At 37.6% G+C, this 13,296-nt stretch overlaps 1 protein-coding gene across 2 annotated transcripts in view; it reads right to left on the bottom strand.

Annotated features, from left to right (window-relative positions):
- The window catches only part of LOC127444915 (metal transporter CNNM2-like), a 70,433-nt gene that overhangs the window by 54,069 nt on the left and 3,068 nt on the right, over positions 1-13,296 (bottom strand). The gene's annotated exons all lie outside the window — the stretch shown is intronic.

Genomic DNA, 13,296 nt, shown 5'->3' with positions numbered 1-13,296 from the left:
GAGTATAAGTGATTTAATTTTTTAAAAATGTATATGTGTACTTCAATGACCTTTAAATAAGTGCTGTCTGAAAGTTCGCTCCATTGGCCATCCCAGGTGCCCCCCCCCAAAATCTTCACTATGATTGGCCAGCTCCAAAGTTGGAGGTGGGCATTCAATGCCGCCAGACAGAACCTAGTTGATTTAAAATGGAGCGGGAACTGAAGCAGTGTCAAGAAATGACAGGCAATTAGGTGGACTCGCGGAACAGTGTCTACAGTCATCCAAAATGAAATATGGCTTGAATGCGCTGTAGAGCTGAGGAGGGCGGGGCCGGGCTGGAATGAGACACACCCGGTACCCAATCAGCCTGATGGGGCGCGCGAGGGATAAAGGCGGCCGGGGACGACAGTTCGAGAGAGAGAGAATTGCAGGCAGCTGTGCTGTGTTTTTAGTTGTGTGTGTTTTTGGTTAATAAATTATTATTTAAGTTGTCAAGCCGGTTCTCGCCTCCTCCTTTCCACTAAACCCCCTTACACGCGCACTATACGTTGTGCAGCATTTCATATCCATGTGAATGCGACAACTGAAGCGCATCCGTGAAGCAGGTTTGACAAACTCTGGTGAGGGAGCATTTCAATATAAACAACGGCTCCATTCACTCCAAACACTGAACAACATTATGACAAGCACTATAAGTGAACAGACCAGGATTCTCAAATATCCCTTTTCTGCCCTGCCAGCTAAACAAAAGCGGTAATGCAGTAAACTAATTCTTCATATTTCATCTAATTCTGACTAAAACCCATTTTGGGGTGTGTATAACATCTGTGTGCATCATACTGTAATTCGTTGTAAAACGTTAGGATATCACGTTTACTTGCAACTATCTGCCTAAAAACAGATAGCTGCAAGTTTTTTAATAACAATAAGATAAAATGCCATATTTTGTTGGGTTTTTAATCATAATCATATTTTGGAGTCAACGAAATTAACAGGCCTCTCAATTTTTTAATTTGCAGAAATGTGCTTCATAGCTTTTATTTCCTTTCATAATCTAATGCATTCAGCCTTAATCAATCGCCTCTTAAGAAAAGAAGCAAAAGTATAATTAAAGTTTTTGATATCACAACAGGAAAACTGTTTTAATGTCAAATAAAAGTAGGCAGGCTTTACTACTTACTACTTTTGCATTAACTATGCAAATAAAATAAAATAAAAAAAATTACAGCATTGTTTAATTAAATAATCCTATTACATTTGGCAGTCCCAATAAATTGGAATACTGAGTGAAATCCAGGACAATGTGTAGCCTAGGTCTATGACAAGAAATATCTTCTTTGTCACAAAACAAAACAATATCCTACTTCATAGTATTATGTCATGCCACTGTATCTTCTCTCCAAAAATTGCACAGAACTACCATGTGTTCAATGTGAGGAGATGCGCTGTTCTTAAAGAGACAGTAATTTTTAAGAGACTCTTACATTTAGTCGTTTAGCAGACATTTTATCCAAAGTGACTCACAAATGAGAAAGAGACACAACATACATAAAAATTATACTGAAACCAATGTGCATTGTGCAAGTATAGGACACTTGATGATTTTAATTTTAAAGTTCTGTGTGTTTTGCAGTATTAATATTTGATTTTAAAATAATACAGTTTGATATATGCAACATTTACTTTTGGCCCACTGCCCTCAAACAAGTTTGATTTTTGGCCCTTCATAGGAAAATTTGGGCTCCTCTGCGCTAGATAATACATGCAAAATTTCTTGAAAATCTGACTTACTTTCTAGAAGTACCAAATTTCATAATGATACGCCAATTTATTTGTAATACACAGCAATTTAAGACAAAATTCAAAATGAAAAGTGGGTGTGATTTGACTCTGTATGCGCTAAGGAAACTGAAGAGACAAGTCTCGTGATTTTAGGCCAAACTATTCAGAAATTATAAGCAAAAATACTTATTTTTCATATCTCCTAACCACTAGGTGGTACTGTGCTGAAACTCTGCAGGTCCCCTCAGCTTGTGATAAAGCCTCACGTCCATTTTGCCATGTTTGCAATTTAATTTGTTGAAGCGTTATACAAGAATGGTTAGGTCTATCATAATAAATCTTATAAAATTTTGTCACGAGTGTCTCTAGATGTTACGTTCTAGATTTTGAGCAAATTGGACATACGATCTAGGAGGAGATCGAAAAATTCTGGAAAAAATCTGAAAATTCAAAAATAGCAACTGAAAAACCATGCAACATTTCCTACTGGGGCATGACCCAAGGAATGCGGATCAAAAATTATAGGCTGAAATGTAAGTCAAACTTTGAACTATTGGTGGTGCTAGAGGGTATGAGTTAGAGACCCCAAATTTGGGTCAGTTATAGGTCAAAGTGTCCTCTATCCGTGTGCCAAATTTCATAACTTTCACATGTACAGTTCTTTGGGCAGCCATAGACTTCAATGGTGGAAGAAGAAAAAGAACACTAACGATTATAATAGATGCCTATGTTTCTTGGCCCCTAACTAACAGATACATTAGGTTAATAAATAAGTAATTTGTAATTGTAAACTCTAGAATGGAGCCTACCGCCACCATGCATTTTGGCGCCTCGCATGATAAACTGCTTAAAATTAGTTCAAGCAAAATCAAGTTTAATCATGTCTTTAGCTGACACTAGTGCTGTATTTTATAAACCTCCATGAAAGCACCCATTTAGCATGGCTGTTTTTCCTCTCAACGAGAGAGGGAGAGAAAACTGCTTACTGCGATCAATGATGCCAGCCCAGAGCTCTTCTGGTTGGAAGATTTCCATGCCACAACATTAGGCAAGGGTTTGTGTTGCTTGTAATTTACGACATAGAGGGAAATGGGCAAAAGGACAATATGGTGGGGGGGGGCATGGAAGGCTTGAGAATGCCAGGGGGCAGTTTTGAAACCCAAGTGGGTTCTGCTGCTCTGAATGTGTTGTGAAGTAGATGGCAGAGAGAATGAACAAAAGGGGAGAGGAAGGAGAAATAATGCTTGGAAGAGAAGTGTTATGCTGAACTTGCTGGATATTTAACTACAGTAAAGCAGGAGAGCTGGGTCCAAACTTTTCTTTTCAAGAAATTAAGTATAGTGGCAGAACTGAGGTTTTCAGTCTATGGTGACTGAATTTAGGTAGCAGCTTAAAGGGTTTCTCAAAAGACAACATTATTAAAATTCCTCTGCTATTCACAAAGATTAACAATGTGTGAAAATGAAATGAAACTTGCTCTGTTTAATGGGGAGTGGGGTGCTTGCTTCATACTGTTCAAAGTCACATTCCAGCTAAGGCACAATATCTAGTATAGGATTTATTATTGTTTTTGAATGACAGTTGATCCCTGGTATTTACAAGAGAACTAATCAATGAATGTTGTATTCTAAACTACTAAAACATCAACTGGATTCAAAGTTTTGCATTCTAAATACCAACAATTTCCAACTCTATGGCAATCGCAGTGGATTAGTCAACTTCTTTATGGTGAGGCAATATTTTACACTTAGTGTACAGTATATCTAACAAGTAATGGGACACAGGTATAAACTGTGTAGTTTCACAAATGTACCAAAACATGCATTCAAGTCAGAAACAAAATACAGAAGCCAGATATGCGAATACACAATAAAAAATTGTATACACCTGCATGACGTTTACATGACCATATCATTTAGTAATGCATGGTATTTAGCAAATTATTAATTCATTTGAATAAAACATTGGCTTTACATTAGTTGACTATTTTATCTGTCATATTATATAACAAATAAATATTATTCAAATAAACCATGAAAACTGAAATAACTTTGCAACATTGCTTTCAATCATCTTTCATGACAACACACCCCTTCCAACGTCACAACTCGTTAACTCGGGTCTCATCTAGAATTCTACGTTTCCCACTGGCAAATACAACTTTGCTTTGTCATTCATGTGCTCGGAACTCTTAATTACGGTATTTCTGACTCCACTTGAAAAATGTTGTTGATATGTAATCATGGCAAGGGTAAGCATGGATGCTTAACATCATTAATATGCAGAAAAAGCAACATAATATTGTTTTTAGCCTAAAACAGTGTAATCATTGTGAGTAATTGTGAGCTTATTCTGATTAGAAATATGAACAATTTGTCCTCCAAACTGCAGAAATGTCTCCCTAATACTCCCAACAAATATCACAAACTGGCAGTTTATATGTAATAATATCCCAAAAGTATTTTTGGAAAGTACATGCTTCTGTTGAATTTATTTATTTATTTTTATTCTGGAGCGTTTCCAGTTTCCGAAGCGGAGACAGATTAATGAGTGAGGATACAATCAGACGTCTGACTCACAGAAAGATCCAACTGCAAAATAAATGGCCATTACTTAGCATGGAAAACTTTAAGCTTGTTTACTTTGCTAAATTTTAGTGAATGAGCGACAGCAGAGGCTAGTAATGCCAGAACAGATTTTGTGAAGGTACTCTGGCTTCACTGGCACTTCACAATTGTTTTACTAATCGGTTTAAGGTCATTTCATGTTCATGTATCAGAATTTGAGGAATGTAGGCCATTTGAAAAGCCAAGACTTTACATGGGCTTTGAGCCTTACACATGGAATGACAATGGAGTACATGCTCAATATTGACTTTTACCCATAACGCAACTGACGACTGGTGCAGACAGCTTAACAAAATCAAAATAATGCTTCACAAGAGCACTTTACTTCTCTTTTGTCTAGTACAGCATTCCTAAAAATATGAATATAGCAGCCAACACTCTTCATATTAGCTGTATTGATGTACTGATTTTGGATTAAATTTGTATGCAACAGTTTAAGTCAATCTGAAAGGCCCACACATGGTGTTATTGGAGCAGATATACACTGGCAGCCAAAAGTTTGGAATAATGTACAGATTTTGCTGTTTCAGAAGGAAATTGGTACTTTAATTCACCAAAGTGGCATTCAACTGATCACAAAGTATAGTCAGGACATTACTGATGTAAAAAAAAACAGCACCATCGCTATTTGAAAAAAAGTCATTTTTGATCAAATCTAGACAGGCCCCATTTCCAGCAGCCATCACTCCAACACCTTATCCTTGAGTAATCATGCTAAATTGCTAATTTGGTACTAGAAAATCACTTGCCATTATATCAAACACAGTTGAAAGCTATCTAGTTTGATAAATGAAGCTTAACGTTGTCTTTGTGTTTGTTTTTGAGTTGCCACAGTATGCAATAGACTGGCATGTCTTAAGGTCAATATTAGGTCAAAAATGGCAAAAAAAAAAAAAAAAAAAGAAACAAATTTCTCTAGAAACTCATCAGTCAATCATTGTTTTGAGGAATGAAGGCTATACAATGCTTGAAATTGCCAAAAAACTGAAGATTTCATACAAAGGTGTGCACTACAGTCTTCAAAGACAAAGGACACCAGGCTCTAACAAGGACAGAAAGAGATGTGGAAGGCCAGATATACAACTAAACAAGAGGACATCATAGTCTCTAGTTTGAGAAATAGATGCCTCACATGTCCTCAGCTGACAGCTTCACTGAATTCCACCTGCTCAACACCAGAGAAGACTCAGGGGTGTAGGCTTATGGGAAGAATTGCAAAGAAAAAGCCACTTCTGAAACAGAAAAACAAAAAGAAAAGGTTCGAGTGGGCAAAGAAACACAGACATTGGACAACAGATAATTGGAAAAGAGTGTTATGGATCGTAACCCCATTGAGCGTTTGTGGGATCAGCTAGACTGTAAGGTGCGTGAGAAGTGCCTGACAAGACAGCCACATCTATGGCAAGTGTGTATCTGGACAAACTGATAGCTAGAATGCCAAGGATCTGCAAAGCTGTCATTGCTGCATGTGGAGGATTTTTTGATGAGAACTCTTACAATTTTTTTCAAATTGTAATAGTAATTTTTCACGTTATTAATGTCCTGACTATATATTGTGATCAGTTGAATGCCACTTTGGTGAATAAAAGTACCAATTTCTTTCCATGAGCAAAATCTGAACATTATTCCAAACTTTTGGCCGCCAGTTTATGTAAGAGTGTGTAGACAGTCTAAAACCATAGTGTTGAAAGGGGGATCCCACATGCAGCACCCAGCACCATTCAAGCCAATATGATGGCACATAATTCCCACCAGCAAGTTTTACCAAGTAGAAGCTCAAACAAAGCTTACTCTTACATCTCAATAGAAATCAGCACACTGGTCACTTACTCATCCAATAAGCAATCAATAAAATATCAAAATTAAGATGCAGGATGACACATCTTAATCTTCCCACTTCAACAAAGGAAATATGAGAGACTGTTGTTTGGATTAAGTATTACAGTAAGAAAAATAATAATAATAATACATTTTAAAAACCGGGAATAATGCTTCCATAACTAGGCCAAGTGAAGTGAAAAAAAGTATTCCCATGTTAAAACAAGTGGGAAAGGAGGTTGCTGAATCTGAATTAAGCATAGATTGGCCTACATTAGCGGTCGGGTGGATTGGTTCATTACATGCAAGAACTACTGTGGAGGCCAGCCACCGCAGTTATCCAGCATTACATAACAATACAGCCAGCACATTCTTTTACTATAAATGAATTACTGTATATTATGACATTTATAGATGTCATTACTGATAAGGTGCTCTTTACATACTGATTTGCATGTTGAGCAGTTTTGACAGAGTATTGCACATTTTTAAAGGTAGTTCGCACAAAAATCATTTACTCACGCTTATGCAGAACGTACAGTAAAAGCAGATGTTTTAAAAAAGATTCTCTTCCACCTTCTCAATACAATGGCAGTGGATAGTGCGCCACTTTAAAGTGTAAAAAAAGGACCCTACAAATAACATAATAAGCCTGGTCTCATGAAATTTACGTGAGCATTGCAACATTTTTGCTAAATTGAAATTACGTGCTTCATTACACATTTGGCTGCAGTTTAAGATTAGATATACTTTATTGATCCTGCAAGGGAAATTCTGTTACAGCAGCATAATCAACAACAGATTAAGAACAACAATAATATTAAAAGCAGAATTGCAGATCCACATAAACACTGAATATCGAATAAAGATATGTGCAATATATACATCAAAACCAATAATAGTAATAAATACAATATACACTATATTGCCAAAAGTATTCGCTCATCTGCCTTTAGACGCATATGAACTTAAGTGACATCCCATTCTTAATCCATAGGGTTTAATATGACGTCGGCCCACCCTTTGCAGCTATAACAGCTTCAACTCTTCTGGGAAGGCTTTCCACAAGGTTTAGGAGTGTGTTTATGGGAATTTTTGACCATTCTTCCAGAAGCGCATTTGTGAGGTCAGACACTGATGTTGGATGAGAAGGCCTGGCTCGCAGTCTTTGCACTAATTCATCCCAAAGGTGCTCTATCGGGTTGAGGTCAGGACTCTGTGTAGGCCAGTCATGTTCTTCCACACCAAACTCGCTAATCCATGTCTTTATGGACCTTGCTTTGTGCACTGGTGCGCAGTCATGTTGGAACAGGAAGGGGCCATCCCCAAACTGTTCCCACAAAGTTGGGAGCATGGAATTGTCCAAAATCTCTTGGTATGCTGAAGTATTCAGAGTTCCTTTCACTGGAACTAAGGGGCCAAGCCCAGATCCTGAAAAACAACACTACACCATAATCCCCCCTCCACCAAACTTCACAGTTGGCACAATGCAGTCAGACAAGTACCGTTCTCCTGGCAACCGCCAAACCCAGACTCGTCCATCAGATTGCCAGATGGAGAAGCGTGATTCGTCACTCCAGAGAACGCGTCTCCACTGCTCTAGAGTCCAGTGACGCCGTGCTTTACACCACTGCATCCGACGCTTTGCATTGCACTTGGTGATGTATGGCTTGGATGCAGCTGCTCGGCCATGGAAACCCATTCCATGAAGCTCTCTACACACTGTTCTTGAGCTAATCTGAAGGCCACATGAACTTTGGAGGTCTGTAGCGATTGACTCTGCAGAAAGTTGGCGACCTCTGCGCACTATGCGCCTCAGCATCCGCTGACCCCACTCTGTCATTTTACGTGGCCTACCACTTCGTGGCTGAGTTGCTGTCATTCCCAATCGATGTTATAATACCACTGACAGTTGACTGTGGAATATTTAGTAGCGAGGAAATTTCACGACTGGACTGGACTATCACAGTACCACGCTGGAATTCACTGAGCTCCTGAGAGCGGCCCATTCTTTCACAAATGTTTGTAGAAGCAGTCTGCATGCCTAGGTGCTTCATTTTATACACCTGTGGCCATGGAAGTGATTGGAACACCTGAATTCAATTATTTGGATGGGTGAGCGAATACTTTTGGCAATATAGTGTATTTATGATAAAAACAGTATATACAGATGGTACTTCAATAGTGTATTCACCTGTCACACAGAGGTGAGCTGTTGTACAGTGTTACGGTGAAAGGTAAAAATGATTTCCTGAAACGTTCTTTATGACAGCGGAGCTGAATGCGTCTTTCAAGTGAAATGTCCAGCAGGAGGCGCCAAAACCGGACGAAACGAGGTTGTAATCAGATGAGGTTTAAGTCGAATTTTAGATGGAGGTTTTAATAAGTAAAACATACCTCCCTAACCTAAAACTTTACCCTAAACCTAACCAAAAGTGTCCAAAAAGATAAATGAGAGTTTAATAAAACAGACATCCTTACCCTTAGCCAACACCAAACCGATAGTGTTTTAAAATGCAAATTTGAAAAAGAAAAAAGAAACACACATTAATTGAAGCAACCACATCATTTTGTGTCGCTTCTATGCCACTTTCACTTTTGTGTGTCTTTGGTTTGACTCGAATCGTGGCCATCAAGACCATAGTCCAACACTCTTATCAGGTGAGCTACCAAGCAAGTTAATGACAAAGGAATAAGTGTGTATATGTAGGTGGGTCTGGAATACAAGTGTTAAATTGTTTAGTTTTTCAAATCATGCATTCAAATAAAAGTGTTCTGATATAATATCATAGCGGGGGGCGAGCAATAGAGTGAAAAATATGTTTTTATAAAATCAAAATCAGCAATTGTACTCATGATTTGTGTGACAATGATTAAACCACACAATTGTTGTAGCGCCTCTAGTGTTCATTTCACCAGGAAACTGCAGCGAAACGTAGAAAGCGGCACGTTCAAGTCAGTTTGCATGTATATGGAGTAACATTCATTCTATGAGACCAGTTTGAACATAAAAGTGGTTCATGCATCTCGTGTGTTATATTCCAAGTCTTCTGAAGACATACAATAAATCTGGTGATAATAAACAAAGAATTTTTTGAGTTCATGAGTGCAAGAGAGAAGCTTGTTTACAGTGGCACGAGTGTTCACTGACAAAGCAAGTTCTCGCATGAACATGCAAGCCACTGTGATCGAGCTTCCCCTCTAGTGCCCATGAACGCATAACGGACGTCAAGATTTTCACTGAAAAATGCCATTGTTTTGACTGAATGGACCAGAACATTCCAGAATGATCGCACAGTGAATTCGGTGACAGTAGGTATAAAATTCTGCTGTTGAAACTGGTCTGAGCTTATTGAAAGGTGAATTTTCCACAGAGTGGCACCCAAAGAGAACTATATTGTTAGTTGTTAATAATGTAACAGGAATGCATATTTGTATTAACCCTAACCAAAAGCCCAACCCTAACCATCAGTGGAGTAAAACTGTAATTTATGCTGAAAATGCAACCTTTTCCATGGGAAAAGAACCCATGTTTCTGAGGCTGCTCATGCAACATGCTACCAGTAGAGAACACATTTGAATTGATGAAAAATGTCTGATGGGGGATGCCGGTTGTCAGAATTTTGGCAGAATGGGGTCGATTTCAGGGTACATGGACATTTTGAAGCAAACTGTCGATTTCCTATGTGATCATGTTGGATATTCATTAAAATGTTTCCTTTTGTGTTCCATAAGAAAGTAAGTCATACATGTTGGGAATGATGTAAGGGTGAGTAAATTCTGACAGAATGTTCATTTTTGGGTGAACTACACCTTTAAAACTAATGGAGAGACGAGCATGGATCAATTATCATCGGAGTCTCTCTATAAAAAGGAACAGAAGGCCACAGGAAGACTTCATCGATATGCTTCAAGATGATAACAAATCTTCCTATCTCTCACAATTAACAGACTGTTCAGGTGATAACAGACATATTGGATGGTGAGTTCAGAGGATAAGACATGAATCTGCTGAGAGAATGAGGTGCAACTCTCAAGACTTTTGTCTCTATGTACATTGTTCTGTCTGGTTGCAATGAATCATTTCTGCAGCAGCTAAATTAATTTGAGTCCAGTTCTAAAAAGAAGATATAATTACCCTGTCCCTGTAATACTGTAGGTTACACACAGAAGAAACATCCTGGTTTGTTGTTGAGATTTGAAGAAGCATGCATTAAATGGTGTAAGTTATTTGATTGTTTTATCACTATTGGAAACAGTTGAGGAAAACAAAAAAAACCTACAACACCATAGGCATAGGAGATTCTCACAAATATCACAAGCATACAAAGAGGGAGAGAAATACATTCAATGTGTAAAAAAATAAAAAATAAAATGCTTTCTTTACTTCATTGCATTGGGTTAAGCCCAGATGATGAACAATGGCATACTCTTTAAACACAAAACTGCTGTTTGGCACAGATCCCTTTATGACACACTGATTATTTCAGTCATAAAGGAACTAGTCTGTAGTTCCAAGAATTTTAGGGCTGACCTTCAAGGTCAAGACTGCAGTCAAAAGCCCTTCTCATATGGGTCCCTTACTTAGTTAACAATTACAAGATAATTGTATCTATTTTCCTCTGCCAGAATTGAGCATAATCTGTCTTATGTTTAAACTGTATCATTTTAAGTCTGTTGCAGAATAATAAAAATATTGTGAAACAACTTTTGTCACTCAAAAAGGCAACATCAAAGAGAAACAAATTACATTTTGAAGGTGTGCTTGGCAGGAATGATGTATTTTGTTCCTACTTTGGATGGCTGTGCAGCTCCACAAGAGGTATTTGATTAATTAACACTGACTTACAATACAAAGCACTTTGAAGTGAGAGAGTGCTCGAACCATAGCCAGATTGATGTGAAACTTTGTGCCCACTCCCCTAATCAGTCATTAGAATACCAACAGCCAATGGTGAGTTTCCTCTGGCGAGCAGCCAAGCACAAGAGTCACAAACTTCATAGCACAGGTTGCTAAAATTCTCAAAATGACCTCTTGTAGAAGACTAATTTTGTAGTCGTTAAGTCCTCAGCGACTTGCATTTATATAAGGTTAAAGGAATAGTTCACCCAAAAATGAAAATTTGCTGATAATTTACTCACCCTCAGGCCATCCAAGATGTAGTTTCTTTCTTCATCAAAAAAGAATTTAAGATTTTTAGGATTTCATTTCAGGCCTCCCCCTCTAAACAATGCAAGTGAATGTACTCCATTTTTTGATGGTCCAAAATGCATATTTAGGGTGCATCAAAATAATCCACATGACTCCAGTCGCCAAATAAAGTTCTTCTGAACGCAAATGACTGAATATTTTGAGAAACAAAACAATACTTATATACTTTTTAACTACAAATGTTCACTTCCGTACATCTCTGTGACGTGCGCTCATGAGAGGGATGACGTAAGTTCGTTGGTAAGGTCACGCGTCACGTGGAGGAAATTATTATTTTTTATTTTTTTATATTGTTTTGGACTGTTTTGGTTTGTGAACGGCACTTGGTCTGTGCTCTGTGCAAGTTTCTATTGTAAACAATGACGTGGTTCCTGCCTCCTCCTCCTCCACGTGACGCGTGACCTTACCAACGAGCTTACGTCATCCCTCTCATGAGCGCACGTCACAGAGATGTACGGAAGCAAACATTTGTAGTTAAAAAGTATATAAGTATACAAACTTTATTTGTCGACTGAAGTCGTGTGGATTATTTTGATGCACCCCAAATATACATTTTGGACCGTCAAAAAATGGAGTACATTCACTTGCATTGTTTAGAGGAGGAGGCATGAAATGAAATCCTAAAAGTCTTAAATTCTGTTTTGATGAAGAAAGAAACTCAGATACACCTTGGATGGCCTGAGGGTGAGTAAATTATCAGCAAATTTTCATTTTTGGGTGAATTATTCCTTTAAATTCTGTTTTGATGAAGAAAGAAACTCAGATACATCTTGGATGGCCTGAGGGTGAGTAAATTATCAGCAAATTTTCATTTTTGGGTGAACTATTCCTTTAAGCTTTGAGTTTGTGATGCTTCTTCAGAATACAAGCATGCATTTCACAGAAAGTGAAAATTAAACATAGTCATGATTGAACAAAGATGTTAATATGGTTGATGGTGATATTGTATTAGTTGGAGGTTTGCAAGAAATGGTGACAAAACAAATGTTGTAGAGATGGGCATGTGGACATTTGTATTTTGAAAGAAAGAAAGAATGAAGGAAAGAAAGAAAGAAAGACTTAGCTAAATTATGGTTTTCTCTTTTTAAGTTTTCTTCATTACTGCACCACAATAATGGTTTCCAAGTTATATTTAGAAAATCCCCATCACGAATCCCCATTTCATGCAAATAATTCAAAACGCAACTTGTTGATCTGGCATGTTAGTTCATGCATTAGCTATAAAGTATTACACCTAATAACCGCCTGAGTCATCCTTTAGCAACTGTGAGTACACCTGCAGTGTGTTTCCATTGCATCATTACATTCTCACCACTGCTGCAAACATTAACCCTTTTTTATGTGAGGGAACATTGAGATACCACACTTAGTAAAAGCACTTAAACAAAGGCATGTCGTAATGACTTTGTAGGGTCCTGAGGGCAGCAACTAAGGTCAAATACAGCAAGCTCTGAAATGGGATGACCCCACCTGATAACTTTGACCATGTTTATATTCCCAAGTAAGAAGAGAAAAGGTTTTCAAAAAATTGCATGGGATGAAAGTGCTGGTGGGGGACAAGCCATATATATATAGATATACATATGTTATTAAATTATTGTTTTAATTATAAGCTAAAATCTAAATAAATGGAGGATTAAGTTCTGGACGGAACAGCTGCAGATGCACCCAATATAGGACAATAACTGTCCTTTCTAATTACTGAGTTGACCAGTTAAATATGCTACCAAAATAGACCTAAAAATAGTTTCATAATAATAATAATAATAAACAAAGCTTTTTTTTCTCAAATCATTGCATAATTGTATTTTAATAAGAAAAGGGTAAAAAGAAAAAAACGTGTTGAGTCTGTTCATTTCAATGAATATAGCCTAA

Source organism: Myxocyprinus asiaticus, chromosome 8, assembly GCF_019703515.2.
Source record: "Myxocyprinus asiaticus isolate MX2 ecotype Aquarium Trade chromosome 8, UBuf_Myxa_2, whole genome shotgun sequence".
Lineage (NCBI taxonomy): Eukaryota > Metazoa > Chordata > Actinopteri > Cypriniformes > Catostomidae > Myxocyprinus > Myxocyprinus asiaticus.
The sequence above is the reverse complement of the archived record's forward strand: the minus strand, read 5'-3'. Positions and strand labels throughout refer to the sequence as shown.